The sequence below is a fragment of the Anopheles arabiensis genome, assembly GCF_016920715.1.
Source record: "Anopheles arabiensis isolate DONGOLA chromosome X unlocalized genomic scaffold, AaraD3 X_pericentromeric_contig0003, whole genome shotgun sequence".
Lineage (NCBI taxonomy): Eukaryota > Metazoa > Arthropoda > Insecta > Diptera > Culicidae > Anopheles > Anopheles arabiensis.
The window spans coordinates 470001-477500 of NW_024412081.1; positions in this window are offsets into that span (position 1 = coordinate 470001).

Consider the following 7500-nt stretch of genomic DNA (forward strand, 5'->3'; position numbering starts at 1 on the left):
TTAGTTTTAAAAATACGCTAAGTCCCAAAATCTGAACTCGAATACTTTTCTATGTGCCGCCAAAAGCTACTGAGCAACTCCTAGCCGTTTACCGATTTAAAATTTAATTTTCGTTATTAGTTTTAAAAATACGCTAAGTCCCAAAAATCTGAACTCGAATACTTTTTCTATGTGCCGCTAAAAGCTACTGAGCAACGCCTAGGTTGGTACATTTCTGGTACATGGAGTGTATGCGTGCAGGCGTACTGCCGTGCTGGACCGGAAAATCGCACTTGCTACTAGAACGTAGAGTAATTCCCTAGATAGGTGCTTTTGCATGCCTCTGTTCGACGTCCATGCAACTTGGAACGTGCGACACACGTAGCTAGGCTTCCCCATACATATTCCCTAGGGTAGCACCAAATTGCACACTTTCAGGGGTATATTTTGGTACGGTGTACTGTGCATGGTACAAGTATCATTAGCTCGTGCAATTTATTTTGCATCAAGTTGCGATTGCTGGTGCGTCGAGATAGGAGTGTTTCGCGACTTTTGCCAAGCTTTGGTGCCATTTGGTGAATAATTAATGTTCTAGCCACAATAAACGTGCCACATAATGCCAATAACGAAAACGCCATTTTCAAGGGACTTCCAGTCAAAATGTTTGCAATCAGCGCTTTCCTGTCGAGTTCAGGATTTGGGACTGAGCGATTTTTTCACGATCCAATCAAACGACCAGTTCGTGAATAAACAATTCATACAACAGTGCATCCCTTCAAAGTAGAAAAAGCCGAATGCTAGGGAGCTCCAGTCAAAAACGTTGTCATTGGCGCTTTCTTCTCGAGTTCAGGATTTGGGACTTAGCGTTTTTCACGATCCAGCCAAAAGACCAGATCGTGAAATAAACAATTAATACAACTGTACTAGTACATCCCTTCAACTGAAGCAAGCGCACCATACATGACCCGTACGCTAATCATCCAAGCACATGACACGTCAACTAAGTCAACACATAATACAACTTGGAAAACTAACGGGTAAGTAGGTCATCTCGTACACGACGACACACCGACCAAACCAGGTCAACACGTCACATGCACAAGACATCCTACTACCAAGGCCGACCACCTCGACACACGACCTGTTAACCGAACATGGTCAACACCATCATGTGCAAGGCAACCGGGCCAAACGGGTCAACTTATACAACTTGTAACGAGCATGTGTAAGCTTACTGGTGTGGTCCGCACGGTCCTCACATCAAGACAATCAAAGTCGAGAAGGAGGCACGCCGACAAGCTCATTAGTGTTAAGTGTCCTTCTCCATCCTATGTCAAGTCACTCGTCTGACACGGAAGTAGCCAACTCTTGTCCACTAGTATAAAGGAACGGTCTCCAGACCAGGTCAAGTCACTCGTCTGACAAGGAAGGAGCACGCACCAAGCTTCACCAGAGCACGGTACCACGGTCCCCAGACCAAGATGGTTAGTTACGCCAACGAGGAAGGGGCACGCGTTCCCTTGCTACACTCAACTTAGTACACTCATGCTCTCACAAGAGTATCCCCTGTGTCGACGTGGTCCCCAGACCAAGACGAGCTTGCGCACATCGAGGAAGGGGCACACGGACAAACCACCAAGCATGGGTCGCCTGAGAGGATCGATGCGAACGCATCTCTACAACTCGCAGCTCCCAGCCTGAAGTCCCGTCGTTTGCGGGCGGTTGATAGGTGTCGAAACTAGGTATATCCACGTTGGGCAGAGCTCAAGCCAACGGCGTTCCCAGTTACGGTACTAACACGTGCAGCGAACTCCACTCATTGCGGCCTAGGTATAGCGGGATGAGACGCCGGGCTGCAGACGCAGACTCCAACGGATCTCAGAGGGTTGTTAGGCCCGCTAGCTTCCGAACACCTAATGGGTTTGAGAAGCGCTATCAGCTCGGATTGGCTACGACCTTAGAGGCGTTCAGGCATAATCCAGCGGACGTAGCGTCATACCAAAGTCCGGTCGGACTAGTATTGAGCCAGTGGTCCGTACCTGTGGTTCCTCTCGTACTGCACAGGAATTCCGTTAAGATAGCGACTATAAGCACACACCAGTAGGGTAAAACTAACCTGTCTCACGACGGTCTAAACCCAGCTCACGTTCCCTTGAAAGGGTGAACAATCCTACGCTTGGTGAATTTTGCTTCACAATGATAGGAAGAGCCGACATCGAAGGATCAAAAGCCACGTCGCTATGAACGCTTGGCGGCCACAAGCCAGTTATCCCTGTAGTGTTCATCGAGTAGCCGTCGGGTACAGACGTATGTAAACACGCTCCGACAAAGTGTGCAAAAAAGTGTGTAAAACGGCCTCGGATCGCTCTGAAACCCTCAAAATCGTGTTCAGAGCACCCAATTTACCTATAGATAGTGTTATTTGGTCGAATTTCTGTGATTTTTGCGCTTTAAAAATTCGTGTTGTTCTGTGTACATTTGCCCCCGGTAGCACCAAATTTCCGGGTGTGGAAAAAATGCGCAAAACTGTGTGATATCAGCGCCGGAAACACTCGATTCTGGATAATTCGACGCTTCTAAAGCGTTTAAAAGTGTTTTCGAGACGTTTTGAGAAGTTTAAAGTGCATAAAAGTGTGTGTTTACATCCCCATACAATTTGTATGGGGAACTTTGAATGTGAATAACTCAGTGAAAAACGCACGGATTCGTGCCGGATGTGATTTTAAAGGTGCGCGTAGTGACGCTGAACGTGAATTTAAAAGAAACAGAACGAAAATCGGTGAAAAACGAGAAAATAAAAGTGTCGGGGTGCTACCGCCGGAGCACGTGCTTTCGGAAAAATCGAAATAAATAGCAAATCGCGAATAACTCCGCGAGTTTTGCTCGGATTCGTGTGCGGTTTTCACCGTTGTGCTTGTTTTTATGCGTACAATAAGATTGCATCAAAAATTTGTGAAAATCGTGAAAAAATTTTTGACGTTTCTTGGTGACAGTTCTATAATACCCAAGGGACAAATTTTGTCCGGGAGCAGTTCCCAAGGGGCAAAAATTTGAAAAGTCCGTTACTGCTCGAAAAGTGCTCGAGTTTACAAAAGTGCGCAGAAAATTCGGGGAAGAAGTGTAGTGCCCGCGGCAGCTCGAATCTGCTCGATTCGAGTAGTTCGAGCAACTCGAAAACTGCTCGAATTTTTCGAAAAATCCCTAAAATAGGTTCAAAAAGGGTCGAAAAAGCGGGCAGCGCAATTTGGACGTGAAAAGTGCCGGAAAAATTCGGGATTGGTGCGGATCCATTCCCCACGTGAGCGACGCACCCTCTCGTAATTTTTCGCCACCCGCCCCTCCCCCAGCCCACCAGGGGGTCGCAAGTCGGACCATAGTGGAAAACCAGCGTGGAAGAAGGATTCTACAGCAGCGATTGAGCGGCAGAACACCAGCTAGACGGCGCTGCATACTTGGGGTCATCTCGACCCCCGGGTCAACCGACCCCGGGGTCACATCGACCCCCAGGGTTATTTAACCCACCAACCTGAAAGTCGGCAAAGATGATGGCATCATCCGGGATGTCAACGCGCGCGAGTGCGAGGTCAGTCTCTGTGGACTGCCGTAGCAGCTTGGCATCTGGCTCGAAGCTGTTTGTGACCGAGCCTCGAGTGGCGCTGCCTAGGGTCAGTGTCACAGGCAACAACAAGCCCGCCGTGGCATCCAAGGCCGCCACGGCCACACCGGAGCTCGAGTTGCTTAAGGCAACAATCCAACGACTAGAGGAGCAGAATGCAGAAATGAAGGAGCAAAATGCTCGCCTCTCCGAGCAGATAACTGGCATGTGCCAACTGCTACAAGAGGAAAGGAGGAGGCAAAACGACGAGAGGAGAAGTTGGAGGCACAGATGGAGAAGCTCGCCGCCGCACATCAGCGCGACCGAGACGTGCTCAACTCTCTTCTGGCAGCAAAGGTTGCCGGCGGACAACCGTCAGCTAGTCCGCGCCAACCTCCGACTCCGCTGCCGCGCCGACCCTCTGCGCCGCAGCTGCAGCAACAACAACAGCAGCAGCGGAACCAGCACGAGCAGGAGCAGCCCCGCGCGTCGACGTCGCGCGCAGTCATGCCGCCGCGCAGCGAGGCATCGACAGCCGTCCGCGTAGACGTTGTGCCGGAACTCACCTTTAGTGAGGTCGTGCGGCGTAGATATCGCGGAAAAGCTACGGGTAAGCCACGCTCCCAGCAGCAGCAGCAACAGCAACAGCAGCAGCAGCAGCAGCAGCAGCAGCGTCAGCCACAGCGACAGGCGGTCGCCGGCTCGCAGCAGCAGCAGCAGGAGCGTATGCAGCAGCAACATCAGCAACATCGTAAGCGAAAGCCGAGGCCCGACATCATCGAGGTGTCTCCCAGTGAAGGCGAAACCTGGGATGGCATCTACGAGAAGGTGCGCATAGCCATTCGTCTGGACGCGGCTCACAGCGAAATGAAAGGGCATATTAAGCAGGGCCGCCGAACTCATGCCAGGCTGCTACGTATGGAGCTGAGCAAGACGGCAAACGCTCCGCTTATGCTGGAAGGCGTCCGCAAAATCATCGGCGACGCAGGCGTCAGTCGGCTTGTCACAGAAATGGGTGAGCTGCTGGTAGTCGATATCGATCCCCTTGCTACGGAGGAAGATATCATTGCTGCCCTCGATGCTAAGATTGGCGCAAGTGCTGGAGTTGTTTCTGCCAGCATTTGGGAACTACCGGATGGTTCGAAGCGAGCACGCATCCGGCTACCTGTGAAGTCGGCTCGGCAGTTGGAAGGACTTAAACTGTTCCTGTGCGACTGTGTGAGCAAGGTTCGAGCAGCCCCACCAACGCCTCCAGAGCGACAGCGCTGTTTCCGCTGTCTGGAGATGGGCCACATCGCCTCGAACTGCCGTTCCACCGCAGATAGGCAGAATCTGTGCATCCGCTGTGGGCTTACCGGACACAAAGCACGATCCTGCCAGAATGAGGCAAAGTGCGCACTGTGCGGTGGCGCTCACCACATAGGCCACAGCGAATGTGCCCGTTCGGCCCAACGATGTTCCCGGCCCTGAAAGTTCTGCAGGCGAACCTGGGCCATGGCCGTGATGCCCAGAACCTGGTGCTGCAAGCTGCCAGAGAGGAGAAAGCAGACGTGCTCATTCTCTCTGATGTTCTGCGCCCACCTGAAAACAACGGCCGGTGGGCATTCAGCAGCTGCAAGGCGGTAGCGGTGGTAGCTGTCGGTGAGCTACCAATACAGCGGGTGTGGTGCAGTGAAGCTCAGGGGTTGGTTGCAGCGCAGATCGGCGGAGTGGTTTTCATCAGCTGCTATGCTCCACCAAGCCTTAACCTCGCAGAGTTCGAGCGCTTCTTGGAAGCAATAGAACTCAAGGCTTCTACCACCATCAAGTCGTCGTCGCCGGCGATTTTAACGCCAGACATGAGGTGGGGCAGCCCGAGGACTTGCGACCGCGGGGAAGAGCTGCACGGAATGGTGGAGCAGCTTGGCCTAATCGTGATTAATCAAGGTCGGGAATACACGTTTGATGGCAACGGGTGGCTCTCCCGAGTATAGTGGATGTGGCATTCGCGAGCCCGTCGATTGCTCGCCCAGATACGTGGATCGTGAGTACACGCTACACCGCATCAGACCACCGCTATGTCCTCTACACCGTGGGAGGAACACCAGCATCGCCCGAGCAACTGCAGGACCAGCAGCAGCCAGCGCAACAGTCCTCTGCGCAGCAGCAGCAGTCACTTCAGCAGCAGCAGCAGCAACAGCAGCCATCGCAACAGCAGCAGCAGCAACATCAGCGGCAACCGTCATCGCGGCAGGGTGCTTCCGCTAGCCAGAGGCGTGTGCGTCACGCTGGCCGTAGATGGAAGACCTCGCAGTTTTCTCCTTCCTCATTCCTCGAGGCGCTGTTCGCTGCGGACTTTGTCCAACGCGCATCGACCCAGGAGGGTATGATCGCAGCCATGCTCAAGGCTTGCGACGAGACGATGCAACGGGTTACCCGAGTGCACCAAGACCCGCATCGGAACATCTTTTGGTGGTCTCCCCTCCTGGCTCGACTGAGGAACAATTGCGAGGTTGCCCGTGACCGATTGCTGCAGACGGCTGACTTGGAGGAGCGCAGCATAGCAGCAGCAGAGCACAAGGACAGCAAGGGCGGAGCTCAGCCGAGCAATTCGAGCTAGCAAGCGGAACTTGTTCCAGGAGCTGATCGAAATTGCAGAAGAGAATGCGTTCGGGGCAGGATACCGTGTCGTTATGTCTCGGCTCCGGGGCAGTCGGATGCCGTCCGAAGCAGACCGGGGCGTCCTCGAACGTATTGTATCCGACCTCTTCCTGAGCATCCGCCCTGCGACTGGTCGCGGCTGAGCAACGTTGGAAGCGTCGAGGAGCAACAACAACGGCGGGAATTGCACCGGTAACGGACGACGAGCTGCTGCTCATCGCGAGCCAGATGGCAAATCACAAAGCACCAGGGCTCGATGGCATCCCGAATGCGGCAGTGAAGACGGCCATCATGTTGTTCCCGGAGGTCTTCCGGGTCCTGTACCAGGACTGCCTGAACCGCGCTTCGTTTCCGGCGCAGTGGAAGAGGCAACGACTGGTGTTGCTGCCGAAGCAGGGAAGCCTCCGGGAGAGAGCAGCTCGTACCGACCCCTCTGCATGCTCGACGCACTGGGAAGGTACTTGAGCGCCTCATCCTGAATCGCCTCAATGAACATCTCGAGCCGTCTTCACCCCGACTGTCGGACCGGCAGTTCGGATTTCGTCGAGGGCGGTCGACAGTGAGCGCCATCCAGCGGGTTGTTGAGGCCGGCCGTACCGCCATGTCGTTCCGGCGAACGAACGGCCGGGATAACCGTTTCTTGCTTGTGGTGGCGTTGGACGTGAAGAACGCCTTCAACACGGCCAACTGGCAATCCATTGCCAGCGCCCTTCAGGCAAAAGGTGTTCCCGTCGGCCTCCAACGGATGCTTCGAAGCTACTTCGAGGATCGTGTGCTGTACTTTGACACGAGCGAAGGCCCCGTCGTACGGCATGTAACCGCCGGTGTTCCTCAGGGGTCCATCCTGGGCCCAACTCTGTGGAACATCATGTATGACAGGGTGCTGGATGTGCCGCTACCTCCCGACGTCGAAGTCATCGGATACGCGGACGATCTGGCGCTGTTGGTACCTGCTACCACCACGGACGAGGTTCGCGCGAGCAGAGGAGGCCGTTGACCAGGTCCAACGTTGGATGCAACAGCACGGTCTGGAGCTGGCCCCAGCCAAGACTGAAGCCGTCCTGATCTCAAGCAAGAAGACTCCGCCGCAGGTGACATTTCGCGTCGGTGACGTGGAAGTCCAGTCTTCTAGGAGCATCAGGTACTTGGGCGTGCAGCTCAAGATCACCTGAAATGGCGAGATCACGTCACGAAAGTCTCCGAAAAGGCGTCGCGTGTGGTGGCAGCTGTAACGCGCCTCATGCAGAATCACAGCGGCCCCAGGACGGCCAAGTCAAGGCTGCTGG